Source organism: Papio anubis, chromosome 3, assembly GCF_008728515.1.
Source record: "Papio anubis isolate 15944 chromosome 3, Panubis1.0, whole genome shotgun sequence".
Lineage (NCBI taxonomy): Eukaryota > Metazoa > Chordata > Mammalia > Primates > Cercopithecidae > Papio > Papio anubis.
In genome coordinates this window covers 22,340,913-22,363,661 of record NC_044978.1, presented here as the reverse complement: position 1 = coordinate 22,363,661, position 22,749 = coordinate 22,340,913, and the positions used below count along the sequence as shown (strand labels likewise).

At 33.8% G+C, this 22,749-nt stretch overlaps 1 protein-coding gene across 2 annotated transcripts in view; it reads right to left on the bottom strand.

Moving 5' to 3' along the window:
• The window catches only part of SPOCK3 (SPARC (osteonectin), cwcv and kazal like domains proteoglycan 3), a 481,502-nt gene that overhangs the window by 458,086 nt on the left and 667 nt on the right, over positions 1-22,749 (bottom strand). The window lies entirely within an intron of this gene.

The window sequence follows — 22,749 nt, the reverse complement described above, 5'->3', positions numbered from 1 at the left end:
AAAAAACAAACATCATTCTCATTTTTAAAGGCTGAGTCATACAAATATATGACTAACTGGAGAGCAAAATAGGTAAGTACAGAAGGCTCTCTCTCTCTCTATATATATATATATATAAATTTTTAATTTAATATCTGACCACATATTTCAGTTATTGCATAGACACTTCTGATTTATTGGAAAATGATAGATCCTCCATATTTGGGAAAACATGCTTAATCTAAGTTTAATTGCTAAACAATGAATGATTTTTTAAGTTCAACTTAAGTTATAAATTATGTAATTGATAATGACAGAAATAATGATTAGCATGTATTATGTACTTAATATACATAGTTGCATCAGCATGACCTGGATGTGAGATATAGGATTAAAGGAGACCATTTTGGAGCTTTAAGTTTTGACTGCCCCCTGGATTTCGGACTTGCATGGGGCCTGTAGCCCCTTTGTTTTGGCCAATTTCTCCTATTTGGAATGTGTGTATTTACCCAATCCCTGTACCCCTGTTGTAACTAGGAAGTAACTAACTTGCATTTGATTTTACAGGCTCATAGGAGGAAGGGAACTTGCTTATTTTGGATGAGATTTTGGACTGTAGACTTTTGAGTTAATGCTGATATAAGTTAACACTTTGGGGAACTGTAGGGAAGGTATGATTGGTTTTGAAACATAAGGACATGAGATTTGGGAGGGGCCAGGGGTGGAATGACATGGTTTGGCTGTGTCCCCACCCAAATCTCATCTTGAATTCCCATGTGATATGTGAATTCCATTACCTCTAGGAGGTAATTGAATCATGGGGGCAGGCCTTTCCAGTGCTATTCTCGTGATATTGTATAAGTCTCATGAGATCTGATGGTTTTAAAAAGGGGAGTTTCCTTGTACAAGCTCTCTTCTCTTGTTGGCCACCATGTGACATGCCTTTCACCTTCTGCCATGATTGTGAGGCCTCCCAGGTACATGGAACTCTAAGCTCATTAAACCTCTTTCTTTTGTTAATTGCCCAGTCTTAAGTATGTCTTCATTGGCAGCATGAAAAAGGACTAATATATGTACATACTGGAATATAGTAAATATGGTACTTTTCATTTTAACAACAGATAATGGCATACTTTTAATCAATTGTTTTAGTGAAGCAATTTTCCTTTGCTGAGCTATGAAGATATAAAACAGAAACTTCAAGATCTATTTGCATTACTATTTACCAAATTGTTCATATTGCTATACTATGGGCAGTGTAAACATACTGACTCCAGCATCATTAGGCAAATCTCTGACCACTATTATCTGTTCATCTGTTTATTCTGGCTTTCTGGAAAATAACGACAATAATACCTCCAATACAGGGTTGTTATTAATATAAACAAACACATAATAAATGATAAAACCAGTTCTAATATATGCCTTTACTAACCAAGGCACTACACTCTGGGTAATGTTCATTTTAGATATTTTAGTAGTTTTTGTTTTGTCTATTTGACTTTTTTAAAAAGATTTACTTTTTCTTTTTTGAGACAGAGTTTCGCTCTTGTTGCCCAGGCTGGAGTACAATGTCATGATCTCAGCTCACTGCAACCTCTGCCTTCCAGTTTCAAGCGATTTTCCTGCCTCAGCCTCCTGAGTACCTGGGATTATAGGCACCCAGCCCCATGCCTGACTACTTTTTGTATTTTTTGTAGAGTCGTGGTTTTACCATGTTGGCCAGGACTGATCTTGAACTCCTGACCTCATGATCCACCTGCCTCGGCCTCCCAAAGTGCTGGGATTACAGGTGGGAGCCACTGCACCCAGCCAAAGATTTACTCTTATACCTCTGAATATAGACAGAAATCTGGACTCAAGAAAATTTTGATGATTTTAACCTAAACATTTTTTTCTATTCCTATTGCTTTGATAATACCACAAGTTGTATCTGTCTCCGTAAACTATTTAATGTAATTCAGAGAACCAACAGCCAAGGGACACATTTCTCCACCCACTACATCATAATAGAGACCAGAAATCAAATTCAATTCAAAATACATTTAGAGTCATTCCAAAATTGATAAAGTACATTTTTTTCCAATTTGCTTACGTAATGTCACTAGAAAATTATACTCTAGGGTATCAGAAATAGTGTGATATGGTCAAGGTATTTAGAAAATTGGAGTGATTTTTGAATTTTTTCAAGCTACATCACAAAATACAAAACAAATGAAACCTAGAGCATTCATCCACATGCCTTTAAGAACTACCTTAGAACATTTCGTTTGGCCACTACCCCTGTCTGTAATGAAGATGTTAGAGCACAATCTACACGTATGCATTTTCCAGATGTTTACTTACAAAAATGTTAATACTGTCACTCCGCAGCATGTGATTGAATTGTTTAAGTTTAGCATAGATGGCCTGGTGTCAGCCTATGCTCATTGATGGCAAAGTAAATGGCAAAGTTGCTCTCCTAGGCCTCAGTTCCTTGCTAGGGAAAATCAACTTAATGTTTTATTTTTGTCCATGGAATAAAACTGTGTACATGTGCAATTCCTTCCTGTGTTTGTGCAAAAGCAGATGCAATTCTGTATCACATGGAGTCAGAATGCCATAGAGATATGTCACAGTTTATTAAAAATTGTAACTATTTTTAAATCTTTTCTGCTATTTGATGATATTAAATATTCTTGCTTTTTTCTGGGCAAAAACTGCATTAATGATAACAGTATAAAAAAAGTTATGTGATATTACAAAATTCACTCTCCCCATAACTGAGAAAAGTTAAATATTTAACAAGAAAATTTTTCTTTTATTGTAGTCTTTCATTTTGTCTTTTCACCAGTATCATCTGCTACTTTATAGATAAAATGGAGCTAGAGTTTGAAACTAAACACTCTTGCCAGAAAAATTCACTTAAATATAATGGAGGAAATAGAAATCTCTTTTTCCCCCATGATCAATTTCAACACCAATTATAAATCAAAACATCGTGGCTTCCATATAAAAACATTCAACTACCTTATATTACCAGTGTTTGCTAATGAAATCCTAAAATATGACACATGGTGAATCTCGAATCTTTAGAAATTTTACAAAACAGCACAAAATAGATAATATATCACATCACAATACCAATAAGCAGTCACCATAAAAAATTGTAAACGTCAAGGTGGCATTTCATCACACAGATGAGTTAATCTATTGCACTGTCACAAGACTGCTTGATTTAAATATTTTTCTTTTTATTATGATGAAAATTGAAACACTATAATCCTACACTACAAAATGCTATGGTAATATTCAAGCAATTGGAGTACATGATTTGATACCAAATTATGTTCTCAAAGGCCTCATTTCTGCTTTTGATTTTATGAGTGTAGCTACAACCTTTATTGAATTGGTTGAGGATGTCTTCCAAGATGTAAATTTAGAAAAGGTTTTAAGAATATAGCAAAGCATAACATCATGAAACCACCCAATAGGTAGTAGCTGTAATGGTTTCAGTATTGTATTTGCTGTTACTACAGTTTTTATGTAGTTTAAAGAATAAAATATCTATAAATAACATTTGTGGTTATCTTTTTAAAGTAACTTTATAGCATAGATTATGAATCCAGTTGTCTCTTATTAGTATTTTAGATTCTCCAGAGTTGAATGCATAACACTATAACAAGATTAGCAAAATAGAAAAAAAAGTTTTGTGAGTAATTATGATTGCAATTTTGTTTGGGGTACTAAAAACACTATCATTTTTAAATTCATGAATAAAACTTCAAGTTACTTAATATACATCAGATTATTTGTCTTCTCAATAACAATCATTTGGTTTTTCCCAAGTGATTGTTCTTAACATTATATTTTTATTATAAAATCAGGTTTAAAAGTTATCTTAAAATACATGCTCTTCCAGAAAAAAAATAAAGTCTACAAATTCTTTTCTGTAATTTTACACACAGAGAACGAATCTTAGGGTGAATCTCAGAATGAACCACTTGAGTCTTAATAGCAGTTCACCAGTGTTTCTTCTTACCTAAAATGTTTCTCATTTTTAGAAAGTTTGAGTTCAGACAAGATGCAGTGAAAATCCTTTCTCTAGGTTTGAAAGTTTACCTTGGGGCAGCACATTTCTGTGATGACTTATGGCAGAAATCCAGCAGCCTACTGTTGACATTTTCATAGTAATTAGAGATCAGGAGTTGGCTGCTTGGAAGAGCAAAAACATGTTGCGTATGACATGGCAAACCCTTGTTAATATATATTATATATGTGTGTTTTATATATGTTATATATATAACATATATAATATATAATATATATAACATATATATAACAAACAAGGGTTTGTTTATATATTATAAATATATATATTTTACTGTATATATATATTTATTCACTATATATATTTACCATAGTTCAAACACGATAGTAAAAAGTTACAGTGTTCTTGTAAAGTAAATGAGAGTTTAAATGCAAAAATCAAAATTTAGGAAAGACTGTCTAGAAATTAAAAATGAACATGTGCTCCATAACTGCCAGGTTCAATAAAAAATTTCTACAGAAGTAAGATAAAATGTTGTGTTATCAACTAATAATATTAACCTGGGTTGGGGTATTTATACTAACTACTAACTCCTATACTTGGTCTGCAAAGAATGGGTTACAGTTTGCTTCACCTGCCCATATTTGAATGTTTTATGACTATTCCTTCTGCACTTCTGGAGTGCAAGGTACAGAACTCTTAAGGAACATGGCTCTTTCCACTGCTGACACTGCCTTTCAAAAAGTGCTTCAGGGACTCATGGAAAAGACAGGTTGCATGTGACTATAGTAATCATGGAAGAGGTCATGGAAAAAGGAAAACATAAAAATAAGTCATGAAAAATGAGAATGAGATAAATAAGAGGGTAAAGGCCGCCTTTTCTAGATGAACAACTCACTGTGAGGAAGACACAAAAAAAGAAAGAGCAGCAAATGTGGCATGAAGATAGGTGATACCTGATTTGTGTAAAGAATGCATGAAAGAGGGGTAAGGATAAGAAAGCGAATATGGTTTGGAGGCAGGTAGTGAAGAGTTTTGGATTTGGGAATGGGAAAGTTGGATGTTGTTGGGTGTTGATGTTTGAATAGAAAGCTCTTGGTGAGACCTGTCTATCATCAGGAACATCCTGGCTACCTGTGAAAGAGCTCACACTGCAGTATTACCTTGATGAATTTCCCACCATCCATGATCTGGCCTTCAGCCCTAAAGCCTCAGAAACCTTGTTCTGTCAGCAGAAAACATGTGTCGGGAAGACTGGTACATTTGCTCCCTGAGGCTGAACTACATTAAAATCAGAAATTTGCTGGGTGAGCATGGAATTGAAGAAAGGAAAAACTTTGACCTGTACATGTTGTAGAGCATCAGAGTAACGTTAGAAATGACCACTCTCTTTTCTTAGCCCTGGCAAAGCTTGCCTGAGTAAATGATCTTTCTCTGTCTCACTTCAGCCTCCTTCTGGTGAACAGCCTCCCTCCAAGTATATGTTACAATATTTGAAGAGTCTCCAGTAGACTTAGGAATCACATGATCTCCCTCTAACATAACTATATGTATATATGAACTGATCCATTATGTGGAGTTTGCAGTTTATCCCACCGAAAACAATACCGTTCACAGATTTTTGGAAGGCAACTTATAGTTGCAGCTACATGCAATCCTATAATAAATTAAAGGATGAATGGAAGTTTTCAAACAGAAGAACAAGATCTGAACTATGATGTGGGAAAAAATAATTGATCATAAAAGCATTATAGGTGCTTGCAGGCAGGGAGAAGCCTGAAAACATGAAGGTGTTCTACAACACTAGCCTAAGGGATGGATAATGAGGATCTGGCCCAAACAAGAGTAAACAGTCTTGGATTTGAAAAATACTGCAGAGAAGACCCTGACAGGATATGTAAGTGATTTGATAGGGAACACTGAGGAGGAAGACAAGAGTCCAAGATATCACCAATAATAAACTTCCTGTAATTGCAAAATCATTTAAATTTTTTTTTGCATAACTTTAAGGGATCTGTTCTGTAGAAATGATGGCATTGCAGAGCTCACTTTTCCCTACATTTTAAATAATCACAGCTGAGAACTGTGAATTCTCTGAATATTATACATAATTTTTTGTATATCTAAGTATTTTCTGAAAAAGTGTGACCATAGATATCCTCAAACTCTGAGTTTCTGTACCCCAAAATAATTAAGGATTTTTGGCCCAGAAAATTAGCTTTGAAAAAGCATCAGTTTAATACATGTAGAAACACTTTATTAATTAGGTTGCAAAAGTAAACACTCATAATTGAATAACAATAGTATAGGGAAATCCTAAAATAAATATAAATAAGATCAGAGAATAGAGATAAATGACTTTGCCAAACTAAACACATGTACAAATTGCCTTATCCAATGGCTTTGTTAAAGAACAAAAAACAATTTGTTAAACACTGTGAAAAAAAATTTATATGGCTACGTTGTTTGCCTTTTATTAATGAATGTAAACTTTAAAAAGAAAACAAAAGTTTGTTAAATAATAATTTGAATATCCTTAACAAGTCGGACAATTTTATTTACAAGGTTTTTTCAGTTAAAAATTATAATACAGTTGACTTTCTGTATACAGGAATATCACATCCATGCAGTTAACCAACCACAGGCTGAAAATACCCAGGAAAAAAAGAATGGATGTTTGCCTCTCTACTGAACAGGCTGAAAATACCCAGGAAAAAAAGAATGGATGTTTGCCTCTCTATTGAACATGTAGAGATTTTTTTTCTTCTTGGTATTTTTTCTTAAAAATAGAGTAAAGCAATTATTTACATAGCATTTATATTGTATAAGGTATTATAAGTAATCTAGAGGTAATTTAAAGTATATGGGAGACTGAATGTAGGTTACATGCAAATACTATACTGTGTTATACAAGGGACTTGAAGATCCATGGATTTTGGTATCTCTCATTGTGGAGGTGTCCTGGAACCAGTTCCCCATGGATACTGACAGAAGACTCTATATGAAAATATATCAAAAACCTAAAAAATATGCTACTGCAAATTTGTATAACATATGAAATTCTATTCATATGTTCTTTACACAGCTTATTTTGATTACTAGGTGATTTAGCCAATATTTATTTAAAAAGAAACTTGGTGGCGGATATATAACTTGTGCCCAATTTAAAAATCAATCTGAAATACATATTTTCACATACTGAATGGTAATACATGATATAGATATTGCAACATTGCTATAAAAATTAAACTATGGATTTTTTATCATACCATCTAGGAGAAAGTTATTTAAATATACAGTTTCATTAAAGTAAAAAAAAAGTTAAACCCACAAACCAAAAGGATTTTAGCAAACAACAAACCCAAATCAGAAACATCACAGTATAGTCCAAAAATAAAAAGGTGAAAACTAAGTTATCAAAGTCCAATAACTAATAACAAACTTTTTAAAATTACAACTCCTAAATCATACAACTACCTACCACTTACAAGAACTACTACTACAAGAACATGAGCTTTCTTATGTTTCTAACACGGCACATTTCTGAATAGCACTTACAAGCTATTCAGGGGCACATAGGCTGAACAATCAGAAATCAGGGAACTGCCCTTAGCTCAAAAATAATCATGTGATAATAGCAAAGTAAGTGTCTGAGATCCCCAGTAAACATTAACTTGGCCTCAGATGATGTTTTGACGTTTTACTTGACTTCTGATCCTAGTTCCAAGAGTAGCAAATGGCACCAGGGGTGCTTTTGTCACCTCTGAGGCTGACGCCAAGGTTCCTCTAGAATCCACACATCAGAGCAAACAGCATATTCAATAAAGAGGCACTCCTTCCAAGAATAAACATAAGACTTCTTGTAGCAAAGCCAGGTAGCTTTCAACTACTCAAAGCAAACAAAGCAGTTCTGAAATTAGATGTCCAGATCTCCTTCACTGACCTAAAAACTGCCTATGCTTCTCAAACATATTCAAAACTTGGTTCACAGTATACATTTAAAAAATTTTTAATATATTTTATTCCCTAAAAAAGTGGGATATTTTTCCTATATTGACTACTAATTTGTTATCTGAATTAAACATGTCATTCCCATAGACAACCTTCCGATTTAAAAATTTTTTTATCCAGAAAAATATGTAGACTAAAGACAAAAAAACTTAATTCTGAAATAAACAATTTTAAATGACAATAACATTAGCAAAGAAAGTTAGTATACTTAATCAATAAGAAATACCAAGGGTAATGTACTAAACGTGTGGTCTGTGTACAAATACTCCTTTGCTTAGTGTTACTGTCAAATTTCACAGCTTCCAAACTAGCATTTCCCTAGTTATCAGTTTGGAGTGTGCCTTTAATTCACAGTTTCAGTAAGTACAATGGTTCTTTAAAACTATAAAGTGTATAACATCTCAACTCCAAAAAAGTATATTTTATGTCAAGGAAAAATGTCTCAGGTAATACTAGGTTAATGCTGTTGATACAATGTTCTAGAAAAGTTTTGCCTCAGGAATTGTTCATTTTAGATGAATCTGACTGCCTTAGGGACATCTGAGAAGAGTATCAGATGTTGCCAAGGGCACCTTAGGCAGCCTTACTGGAAGACTAGGAGGTTGTCTATAATTTAACACTATACTGTATGCCATGAAAGGCTATAAATATTGTCCTGATATTCTAAAACTGATTCTCAGCAGATGCTAATACCATGTGCCAATGCAATTAGCAAGCTAGTATTTCAGAGTATCTTGCCTATAGTACCCTATGTAAATATTTTGAAAGTCACAAAGTAGCTTGGTAATAGAAAAGTAAAAGTGAACTGTGATTAAGGGACTATCAAATTACTACTTTTAGGAGGTATATCTAATATTTTACCAGTATTCAGGCACACAATGCCATGCAATGTTTTATACATCAGACGACAATTAATTAGATTGAGTTGTGGCATTTTTGGTACCTCCCTCATTCCTGCTAAATGAGCTTCTACTTTTGCTAAGAATGAAGAACTCACAAAATTATCTAGACCACTCAACATAAAGATTTCAAGTTGACTGAAAGATTCATTTTAATTTTCATCAGAGAATATTCCATATAACCATTTATTTCACATAAATACTTAGTATAAAATTTAGCATTAAGTTCTCTGTAACTTAAAAATAAATTACAGAAATCATATAATTTTAATTTACTCAAATGTACTCTATATTTTCTTCAGTGTAGCAGGAGATTAATTTTTCTTTTTTGCTAAAAAACTTCAAAACAGAACCCATGTTCAGTGTTATTGTTCATAATACCTTAAATGAAATTCTAGATGTAGAGGACTTCAAAATATATGTAGACAACAAAATATGCTTTAAAACTTACATATATTCCAACCTATCTTATATATGATAGGATTTCATTTTTGTAAGTCAATAACATTACATCTCTCTTTGATATTCAACATGGCAAACAGAAAACTATATTTTCTACTAGGACAGAGATTGCTACGTTTTCTCAGAACCCATTCAGCAATTGTTATACTTATGTTGTATGTGTTGATTACCTATGATGATAAGTTGTGAATCCTGAAATTTAATTAAAGAAAATAATTCCTTTCTCCAATTTACCTAATTTGATAACAGGAAGAAGTCAAATTCTCTTCAGCGAAGAAAAGGAGGGGGCGATGGCACAACTGTAGAAATTAAAAATTAGGCACAGTAACACTTAAAAAACAGCTTCCGAAGATGTTAAACTTCTAATCCAACCAACAGATACTGTAAGAACTTTTTTTTTTTTTTTTTTTTTTTTTGAGACAGGATCTCACTCTGCCATCTAGGCTGTAGTGCAGTGGTGTGATCACGGCTCACTGCAGCCTCTACCTCCCGGATCAAGCAATCCTCCCACCTCAGCTTCTCGAATAGCTGGGACCATAGGCATGTGCCACCACATCCAGCTATTTGTTTTTTGTTTTTTTGAATTTTTGCTGAGATGAGGTCTAGCTCTGTTACTTAGGCTGGTTTCAAACTCCCGGCCACAAGTAATCCTCCCACCTTGGCCTCTGGAAGTTCTGGAATTACAGGTGTGAGCCATCCCACCCAGCCTAGTATTTCTTTCAACAGCTATTTCTGACCACATAAGATATTCAGACCTGTACTTTGATATCAAAAAAAGGTCAGTAATAAAAATGCCAGTAATATGCTGTTGCCAAATATAGTACCTCTATAGGGATAAACATTACTATTTGAACAGTATGTGATTTGAAACTACTGACATTTGTAAGACTAATGAAGGACAGGCAACTAGAAGTTTCCTACTGCAGCCTCAAGATATGCTGATCAAATTATAGCAAGATCATGGTGATTTTGCATAAAGGACAATAAATTCTAATACAAATTACAAACCTTAATCAATTTCTTGGTCTAGTAGGTAAGAAAATAGACAGTCAATGTGACCATTTAGAAGGACCAAACTATATGTCAAAAGATAGAAAAACAAGCCACGTGCAATGTGCCACGCCCGTAATCTCAACACTTTGGGAAGCTGAGGCGGGAGGATGGCTTGAGTCTAGGAGTTTGAGACCAACCTAGGCAACAAAGTGAAACCCCAGTCTCTACAAAAAAAAATTTTTTTTAAAAAATTAGTCACACATAGTGGCATATGCCTGTAGTCCCAGCTACTTGAGAAGCTAAAGTGGGAAGATCTCTTGAGCCCAGGAGTTTCAGGCTGCAGTGGGCTATGATGGCACCACTGCACTGAAGCCTGGGCAACAGAGCAAACTGCTGTCTCTTAAAAATAAATAATATAATATGATACAATACAATACAACAAAAAAAGCAATTTGAGCTGTCTGTAGTAACTGATTTAAAGTGGTCAACTGTTAATTTTAAAAAACATGGTCTTTAGAGTTAGAAAATCATTTCAAACTTCACTGATATTGAGCAGGTTGATTAAGCTTGGTGATACTGAGTCACTTTATTTGTGAAAGAAGATTAATAATCTACTTTTTTGATTGTTAAAAGATTTTACCAAAAAGAAAAACACATAACCCAATTAAAAACGGGCAAAGGACTTGAGCAGACATTTCTTCAGAAATGATGTACAAGTGGCTAACAAGTATATGAAAACATGCTCAACATTACTAATCATTAGGGCAATGTAAATCAAAACCACAATATCAACTCACACCCATTCAGATGGCTACTAACAACAACAACAACAAAATGTCAATTAACAAGTGTTAGCAAGGGTGCGAAAAAATTGGAACGCTTATCCATTGTGAGTAGGACTGTAAAACAGTGTAATCACCATGGAAAATAGTATGGCAGTTCCTAAAAAAAATTAAAAATAGAATTATCAGATGATCCAGCAATTCCACTTCTGAGTATATATCCAAAGAACTGAAAGCAGGATCTTCAAGAAATATTTGCATACCTATGTTCATAGCAGCATTATTTACAATGGCAAAGAGGTAGAAGTAATCCAAGGTTTATATTGACAGATAAGTGGATAAATGTAAAATATACATACAATGGAATATTGTTTAGTCTTTAAGAAAAAGGAAACCCTATCACATGCCATAACATGGATGAAACTTGAGAACGTTATGCTAACAAAAGCCAGTCACAAACAAACAAATACTATTGTTCCACTTATATATCTAAAGTAGTCAAATTTGTAGAAATGAAAAGTAGAATGGTTGTTACCAGGGGCTGGAGGAAGGGTGAAATGCGATGTGGTTAAATGAGTATAAAGTTTCAGTATAAAGTTTCTGGAGGTTGGTTGCAAAACAATGTGAATATACTTGACACCACTGAATTGTACACTTAAAAATGGCTAATATAGTAAATTTTATGTCATGTGCTTCTTACTACAATTAAAAATTATATATATATTTATATATAAACATATATATTTTTATATAAACATATATTGTATATGATATATAAATATATAAATGTATATTCATATATTACATATATGAATATATAATACATTTATATATGAATATATAATATATAACATATCTATATATGAATATATCTACATATGAATATATGATATATCTATATATGAATATATGATATATTTATATATGAATATATAACATATATGTATTATATATAAATATATATTATGTTTATATGTAAATATATATTTATATATAGAGAGATATCATATTATATATAGAGAGATATTATATTATATATAGAGAGAGATATATATTAAGTGGGATAATATATTTAAAGTGTCTAGCATATAACAGAGACCCAAAACAGCATTAACAGATGAGAAAGCATTACTCTTCTAGGTTTAAGGATAAAGTCTTTGGAGCCAAAATTCTACTACTGGAGACAGCCCTGACTGATACTTACTAGCTGTGTGATCTTGGCCCTGAGTTTCCTCAGCTACACAATGGATTAACAGTTGCACATTTCATATGAGGATATTACTAATTAATACATTTTTTAAAACTAGTCAGGCACAGTGGATCATGCCTGTAATCCCAGCACTTTGGGAGGCCAAGGTAGGAAGATCACTTGAGCCTAGGATTTCGAGACCAGCTTGGGCAATATAGCCAGTCCCTATTCCTAAAAAATTAAATTAAAAGTGAACTTATAATAATCCTTGCATGTGATATGCCATATTAAAGTGCTTGTTATTATTACATTATTATCAGTTTCTAGACAAGGAAGAGTCTGTCATTATATTTTTATTATAAAATTTTTAGCACTTAACCTCACTTGATATTTTGGGTGAGTGCATTTTTGCCATCATCATTCTCTATAGCCATAGCGAGTCAAATTTTGAGTATCCTATTCACATATAATATAGACTATTTGTGGATTTAGCTTATTTTTAAAGGTAATTTGGTTAGAAAAACAGTCATTAATTAAATTAAAATCTTTTAAAATTATTGCCATCAAATATCTAGTAAAGTTGTATTTACTTTATAAATTCTGACACCATAGTTTTCTAACACATATTTTTTTATTTTCATTATCTTTGCCATCTTGCTTACCATATACATGTTTAGCGCACTATTAAAGACATTGTGTTTAAACTTAATTACCATGGTTAGTTGGAATTTTCAGATAATAAAATAAGACAAAAAAAGGAATCCATCATAAAATAGTATGTAAAGTTAAAATAGAGTTTATTTTTCCTTGAGTATTCAAAACTGTAGATAAAGATGTGGGATGATTTTATTGATGAAATGCTATAACAATCTGAAAATAGAAACATTAGCATATAGTTCATTCTAAATCCACATAAAAAAAGCTTAAGAGAATGTTGTGGAAAAAGAAGCAATTTTTGTATACGCCACTTGCTATTTGATGTATCAAATAGCCATGTATACCAAATGTAAGTTCCTTTCCTAATTATGTCAATAGTAAACCAAGCTAACAAATGTTCAAATCTAACAAAATATATATATACACACACACACATATTTTACAGATAGATGCAATAAAAATGGTATTTAAACTTCCTTTCTTTTTTTTTGAGACCTAGTCTTGCTCTATTGCTAGGCTGGAGTGCAGGGGCATGATCTCAGCTCACTGCAACCTCTGACTCCCTGGTTCAAGCGATTCCCTTGCCTCAGACTCTGGAGTAGCTGGGATTACAGGCACGTATCATCACACTCAGCTAATTTTTGTGTATTTAGAAGAGACAGGGTTTCACCTTGTTGGCTAGGATGGACTCGATCTCCTGACCTCAAGATCCACCTGCCTCGGCCTCTTAAAGTGCCGGGATTAGAGGCATGAGCCACCACACCTGTCCAAAACTGTCTTTTCTATATTGAAATAGCATAATTTAAATAATCAATAACTTTTCTAATCAAACAGCTATGAAAACAGAATACTGAATTTAATTATCTCTGTTTTACAATAAGAGTGATAATATGGCTTAACAGTATCCAAAACATACAAGCCACATATAAAAACAGAAAGAATCTACCTCATACAGATTCTTAAGATTATTATTACTTATTCAACATGATGCTTTTAAAACCAATAAATGAACTAATGAAATATAACGGTGCTATTCCTGAAGGAGGGAATAAAAATTTTTATTAGGCCATTATTCTTAAATTCTAAATAGAAAAATCTGCAATATATATTTGGAGGTCGGAGACAACATTTCTGATTCAGACCATTATTTCCTCGATAAAGGAAAGAGCTTGCGAGCAGAAAATTGAAGGCCAGATGACTTCTGGTGGAAGAATATTAGGGAAAGCATCAATCCTTTGGGAGAAATGACATGACTATAAGGGGAAAATAACTGTATGAAGATTTTTTACCTACCCTTTTACGTTACATATGTGTATACCATATTATTACTATTATTAATTTAATTATGTGTGGGTAACATATTAAGCAAAATTATATAATCATCCCTTACAATATAATCATGCCACGAATATATATGAAAAATGATAAATAAATATGAACGTTTTTCTTTAGCAAGTATGAAGATGGAAAAATCAAGGATCTCTCCAAAACACAAAACCTGATAGAAAGTGCAATTCACCATCTCTGTTTATGATTCAGTTAAGAAGCTCAGGCATTCTAATTGCCAGTAATCTCCTATGTCAAGAAAAAAAAAAAAAAAATCTAAAGAGTAAAGCCTATATGGGAATTCTGGCAAATCCAATTTGCTGCAGTTTTAGTTTCCTAACTGTCTCAGAGATAGTAGAACCAAAAAGATTGTTTTCTTTGCTTTCAAGCCTAAGAGCTGCATGAACCTGGCAAGGGTGTCACTGCTAGTATTATTTCAGCAAAACGTTGTTTGTATTAGTGGTATTTTCCTTTTTCTGCATCCAAGGAAATACACCAGTAACAGCAAGAGAGTATCCTGTTCTTTAAGAGATGTGAGAAGTAAATTCTGATTCTTGCCCACCAATCACCATTAATGCCTTAACACAGGGAATTCCAGACCCATGACCAAAGATCTACAGCTCAAAAAATATTTCGCAGAAGTCATGCTAAATGATTTCACTAAAGGAAAACAGTCTTGGTATGTAGATTCAGGCTCCCCTTAACATGATAGCTTTTTGGATACTCTGCTTTGGTTTTGACCTTCGAAATTTCCTTTTAGAAATTAGCACACTACTACTTACCACCAAACTCCTACAACTAGAACAGTAGGACTAGGTGTTGTAGTTTTGACCAAGCAAGCACGACTCAAGCATGTCCATCACGGCTAAGAGGATAGTGGGATAATATGGAATTTGGAAGAAAGATTGATTAGGGAGGAAAACAACAGACAGGCAATGATAAAACAAAATTCCCATCAGAGGACACAGGGGTGGAGACTGAGAATATTTTCAAGAGATGTTTAGATGATTGAAAGAGCATAATCAGATACCATAGTTACCAAAATTTTCTCTGAGTACTGAGTATTGTTTGCTTGCTTTTAGTGTTGATGATTCCTATTAAAGACTAAATTTCCCAGTATCCCTTGTAGCTAGGTGTTGACATGTAACTAAGTTCAGGCCTGTGAGATACAAGTAGAAGTAATGTGTGATGACTTTCAGGTGGATTCTGGCACAAGGTGATTGTCCTAGATTTTCTCTTAAACGCCTCCTGTTAGATAGGAAATGGCCATTAATAGAGAAGCTTGCTTGAGGGAGTAACCCTGAAAGCCCAGGCCTGGACACCCACTTCTTGACGGTCTCATGCTTGCGAAACAGAATTCTATCATTACTCGAGTACTCTGATTCAGGGTCTCCTTTCTGCAGGAACTTAACCTCTCTCTAACCAATGCATTGGCAGTTGTAAGTGAGGTGGAAGAGAAAGAAATAAATCTGAACTGTCGGTAAAGTATCTGGATTTACCTATACAACCATTAATTGAAGTTCAGTAGTTGAAGAAGAAAGGGAAGACACTAGTGCTTGATATTAACTATTAGGCAGCAAAAATATTTAAAGATGTTAGAGCAACACAATTATGTTGTCAAAGAGAAACTATGGAAAAAAGAATTGAACCAACTGGCTGAGGGAGCACCATGATGCATGTCATTGTCATCTGCTATTGACCATTCTAAAACTGGACACGACAGCTTGGACATGGCATTTCTATTTTGGCATGTTTTGGAACTTATAGGACTAATGTGGTTTAATACTTACAACTTTATATTTTATAAAAATTGAATTTTTACTTAAATTACAAAACTGGGCTTGAAGTGGTCAGAAATTGAACTGGCCAATAAAAGGCAACACAGCTCTAAAAAACCTTTAGGTAAGGATTTTTCAGTTGGCAATGTATTTTGAATATAATGTCATCTCATTTAATACGTATTTTCTAGTGATAACTCTGAGACAATTATTGTGGTAATGCTAGGTGAATTGTAGGATTGTGGAGAGGAAGGGAGACTACAATCTGTAGCTATAGGGAGTTCACAGTGTAATGGGGTGTCCAAATCTGTAAACTAGAAGAAGTAGAAAGAGTAGAAAAGATGAAATGATTTTCATAAATGAAAAAAGACATATAAATACTCCAGGAGCTTATAGAACTTGGATAGTATTTATAGAAGTCAAAGATCAGTCTTTAAAAATAAGTACATAAAATGAAATAAAATTATGACCCAGATCCTGAAAAGTAAAGTTGTATAAGAACATACAATGTCACTCTGAGTCACAATCATAAGATCTAAAAGCATCCAACCCCAAAGTCTTACTGTCAGAGTAGCAAAATAAATGCTCTATAGCAGTACACGATGTTCCTTTTGTATATCTAGCTAAAAAGTTTAAATATATAATCCCAAACAAGCTGTAAGAAACCGAAAAGCACACTGTGTCCACACATGTAACAGTAAATGAAATCATCTCAAGTTATAAGATGCAGAAAACCTAACCAGGAAAAGAAAAAAAAAATAAAGAAACCTAACATGTCTTAACATTTTGGGGGTGGGTAGATGGATGTTGGCTTTCTACTCAACATGTTATGTGTAATAACTATAGACATATATGGTGCATACAAAAAACCTATAGCACAATATATAATTGCCTCTGTATTCAGATTATTTAACCTGTTATCAATTTGACATGCACACATATAACACATATATGTAGATATACATTTATGCATGAATCTACACACATAAATACATATAAACATAGACAACATACAAAGACAGAGTCATTTGTTTCTCTTACTTTCACTTTTACACTTAGTTACACTTTTCGTCATTGATTGGAAGTTTTGAGAGCCAGAGAGTTAAAAGTATGGCTTGCTTCTCTATAATTTCTGTTAGGATGAATCCATGGAAAATTGACTAAAGTTTTGTGATCAGTTCATACCTCCTGAGAGAATCTGATAATGTGATACCAGCTCTAGCTAAGATTCCCTCCAGAAACAAGCAGATCAGCGGACATTCTCTGACCTGCCTTCCTCCATCATGTGATACCTGATGACAAAACCAAACTTAAATCCTGACTCGCAAGCAGGGTAGTGGTTGTAGTAGCAGGTTTAAAAAAAAATAGGAGTGTGGAGTTTGTACTATGATCATGGCTTAACTAGGGATCCTGATGACAAAAACAAGAGTCAGGATGCTGCCAGAGCCTAGCCTCTTGCTGCTGTAGTTACTGGCCCCAGAATTGCCCAAGATTGCTTATTGCTTCTCTTAAGAGGTCAATTGCCTCTCTCCATTAAATCTCCCCATGATTTAAACAATATTAACAACAGTCCAACAAAAATACTATCGCGTGCTACAGTCTTCACCAGCTCTGATCTGCAAATGTATATACACTATATTCACAAGCTTTTAAGAACTAAACACAGTGTTCATAATCACCAAAAAAAGCAAAAGAAAGAGAGAGAAACACTCATGATAATGCACTCAATTAACTGCGAAGAATTCTCAAGAAATGCCTATGTTCTCAACTATAGTGAAATGTAGGTAATTATTACCACAGTTACAAATGTTGCTTCATAGTGAGAAACACTGAAAATGTACATTTTCATAAGAATTGGATATTCATTATAGAGAAAGCATTCTTAAACAGAGAGAATAGTAGTTCACTTTATTAAATATGTCCAAATTATTAATAAATCTTTAACTTTATTTTTGATACATATTGTTGAAAAGTATAATGGTTAAACTTTGTTGCCAGAAAGGAGGATCCCTCAACGGTAAGAGTATGCCTGTAACTCAAGAAATATAACCAGGGCACATCATAAACCTAAACAAAGTACTGAGAGAGCATTCCTTAAAGATTCTCATTGTTTGAATTTTAATGACCTGTACAGCCATAGAATACTTTATTTGGAGTAGACATAGAAACAAATGGTTGTATTTACTTTCTAACAACAGCAGAAGTTGATAGACCCTCGGAAATCTTTACTCCTCTGTAGCCCACTAAGTGCCAGGAAATATCCCTCACCATCATCCATTATCTCTTAAATAATCTGTGCACTTAAGAACCTCACCTTTGATGAAAAAGGCAAATAAAAAGAAAAAACAAATTAAGAATGTTCTACCTACTATTCAACACCCGCAAATCAGGTATTTTTTAAAAGTTAACTTATAATTTGAGTGCCTCTGAGACATGTCAGCCTGTATTTTATATTTTCTCAATATTCTACATGTCCTTTAGCTTACATTAAGGTTAAATTTGTAAAGTTAAATTGTAGAACTTTCTTATTGCATTAAATATATCTGAAGGATATTAAACATCACTTAAGGAATAAATGTAAACTGAAGTTGATTATGGTTTCTATAACACTAATGGTAACCATTCCTTAAAACAAAAAGTTCAAAATGAGCCCCAGGTATTTTTATTGAAAAACAAATTTAATTTAATCTAGAACTATTTGAATTTCCATTAAAGGGTATAATCCTGTTTTTATTATATGAGTTACTTAAAAATTAGCATGGCCATCATTCCTCTTTTTTCTAAGTTTTTATTATATTGATTCCTAAATACAATATCTGAGGGCTTCTCATATTTTATCTTTTTCTATCATTCCTAATTACTGCATGTATTTCAATGAAATCAATAATAATTTTGATAATGTTATTATACCATGCATTACTAATTAATTCACTGGTTCCAAATTCCATACTCATTTATTACATGATAAAGGGTATGGTTTAATTAAACTATAAAATACAAATATTTAAAATATGCAATACATAAGCCACTTGAGCTAATAATTCAGTTTTCTCATAATGATCCTGATTTCCAATTCTCCTAATATATTCACAAGAATGGGATGTATGAATCCTTTACTCCTGCTCTGGGAGAAAGTAATGGTAGCCCCACAATTTTTCCACCGAGGAATCTTGTATACTTAATTTTGTCACTAACAACAGAGCCCCCCACCAAAAAAAAAAAAAAAAAGCATGTAACCAGTATATCTACTGAATATATAAATATATACTATTGTCGAGAGAGTTTTTATTCTATTTTATTTTAAAATCCCATAAGTATAACCTAAGTAAAGCATGCTGGTTCTATCTACTGTACTTATGTTTAAATGTGTTTTCTATATCTTTAGATTAAGTGAAACTTTTATGCTTTCTTAAAACATAGATATTAAAATCTTTATCAGAATTTGTATACTAATAACCACATAAATTAATAATTTTCAAAACAGTGAAAGCTCTTTATGCCTATAGCGTTAAGGGTCCTACACTCCAAGAGTCCTTCAAAAGGACAACAAAGGTACTTTATTCAACAGACATTGCTAGCATAGGGTAGTCAAAAATACTGGAGGTTTCTCCTATGTTAATACCTACTCATTATAAGCTTGTTTCTCCTGTGTTAATACCTATTCATTGTAAGCTTGTCTTTGCTTTCATTGCTTCTCTAGCATTTATATTGAGGAAACTGAGATAATGAGCCTCAATGGCAGTACTTCTTATGCTCACCTACTCTCACGTAACTCTATCCACTCTCTTTGTTCCTAAAGCTTTATTGTAAATCAATTATATTTACATATTTATATTACAAATAAAATATATAAAGAGTAGCATTTATTTTTAAAATTATTCAATTAAAATATAATGTTAAATTGTATTTTTAAATATTATTTAAGATAGTTTTCAAATGTATTTCAAAAGAAGGAACAGTTCAAACTTTCATTAAGGAGTTACTTGTAAAACAGTGCTGATTATGTAAAACAGTCAGGAGGAAAAAAATAATCATAAGGATTAATCCAAGCAATAATTATGCTGGTGCTTCCCAAGGCTTTTTTATAAATAAAATTAATTATATTTTATGGGAAAAAAGCACAAAACAAAAGTACTTCAGTTAAATTGTTTCTCAAATAAGAGGTTCAGAATTCCATGTTTCTTTGCCCTCATATAAAGTGAGTACATAAATCATTATTTGCGATATGAATGCTCCTGCAGAACATTTAAAGGTAGATTCATGCAGTGTAGTATTATTTCAAGTAATGTCTTATCGCCACGTGCTTCTAGCTGAAAACCAACTGAAAAATAACATCCTGAGAGCTACAGAAAAGATTATTAAGCTAATGATTCCCCAAAAGGGAAAGAATATGCATAAATAGCAGTGGGGTGGATGGTGCAGATAAGGATTCTATATTATGCATTCGGAATTATTATTTGAGAAACCACACTGTCAGCATACATTTTATCATGTTAATAATAAGCAACAGGTGGTTCAAGGATTAAAAAATGATAGCATTTATCTGCTCCATTCCCTACAGAAGTCATCTTTACATAACCGTAACTGTCTTACTAAAATGGTAACACTAAAACCTGACGAAAGTTTTTCCAATAAATCAGTATTATATTTTTAGGTATTGCATATACTTCAAAACAGATATTTGCGTAAAATGTATCAGTAAATCCTTTGAAAAATTTATGTACAATTTTGATGAACTTTTTCCTTGAGATCATAGAGCAATACCTGAAAATGATATAGCAATAAAATATTCTGTCTCTATAGAAATTGACTCCATAAATTCTAGCATATTTAGTAGGCAACTCAGCCTCTAGTAGGCAACTCAGCTTGTCTCAATAGTTTAAATCAAACACATTCACAAACTGCCTAAGCCACTCAATAATTCAATAAAGTAATTTGAATAAAGAGAAGACCAAGTTATTCAACAATTAAAATACATTTTAGAGAAGAAAGCTTTTATCTCTGCTCTCGTTGAAGATAGTAATACTCTTACAATTCTGCCAGCAAGGAATCTTGTGTAGTTGATTTTATCACTATCCAGCAGAACTAAAAAACACACCCCAAAACAAATACAAAACAGCATGCAACCAGTATTATCTACTAAACATATCCCATTGTTGAGAGGTCTTTCAAAAATTCATTTCTAAAAGATTTTAAAGCAGCCATTAAATAATGAAATGTCATAATGTCAAACACTGTTCAAATACTGATAAAATGTTCAATTTTTTTTTTTTTTTTTTTGCCAAATGAGGGCGTGATAAACAAATTCTCTTTAGGTTTAGGAATATCTCACTTGCTATCGTTTTTGCTTGTACTCAATATTAGTGTAAATGCAAGGGGTATGTTTTTATAAGGGCATACCCCTTATATGCTTAAACTTTGTTCATAAAGTATGTAGGCAAAGTTCTCCATTAAATATTCTCAATCAAATGACTAAACCTAATTTTAAAGTAAAAATTTGTGTTCCTTCAGGAATCCCTCTGCTAGGTTTGGCTTGTCAGCTACTTCATGGAGAGGTTGAAAGAATGAGTTAGAGGAGGCAGGATGAAATCTAGCCTAGGCTCCCATTTATTTTCCCAAATGGTGACCGAGTCAGAGCTGATGAAAGAAGTTAACTCATCTCCACGTAGTGCAGTGCAGATGTACTCCACGAGAAATTCTCTCAAATGTCACGGTAAGTATTGGCAATGTGTCTGGGAATCACGCTTGCTCCAGTTCATGCGTTCCGTGCTTTAAAGGGTGGGCTGGGGTGGTGGTTATTCAGCCATCTGGGCGGCCTCCTCACTGGGACAACTGAGTTCAAGGCTTCCAGTCATATCGCGCTCTGTACGTGAGCAGCTCTTACTGGGCTCCATTCAGATCAGGTGAGAAAAAAAGACTGGCAAGTCATGGCCACTGGCTTCAAGTGTCTAAACCTGGCTCCCTCTTAATAACCCTTTTGAAAACTCCCCAGGGGAGTCTATGGTTTAACCCTTTCATCGCTGTCACCTGCAACCCTCCCGCCCTCGCATCCCCTTCCCGCAGATTTCAAGGCAGTGATTCATTTTGGAATAAAACGTAATCAAATACATTGCAAACATGTTCTGGATTAAAGTCATGTTGAAGCACAAATCTGATCGACAATTTTATGTAATCGGGAGCAGTTCAACGAGTCCCTACTGGTGCCGCCAAACATCCTCCCACTCTTGGAGAGCGGGCATTTATAAATCTTACATCTTCCTACCTCCTCCCTCAAATTCCTTAATGGACCATTAGCGACGGGATCGATCCTAGTTACTTTAGTAGCGATACATCGCAAAGGCACATCTGCTGTGTTTACCCGTGCCAGAAACACCATTCAAAAGTTGAGAGGGTAGAGCCAGCACTTTCTAACCTTTGTGGGCCGGGAGGGGGCACAGGGGAGAGCAGGGTGGGGGAGGAAGAGTGGGAACCTTGTGAGACCTGAACTCCTGTGCATCCAAGAAGCAAGCCCTTGAACCAGCTGGGAGGGGGCAGCGGAACTGTGAACTTCTCCAGCAGCCCTGCGCCGCCGCACTTCCCTAAATCCCTCTCCTCAGAAAACGGAGCCCACTCCCCACCCACACCCGGCCACCGCGGCCCCCGC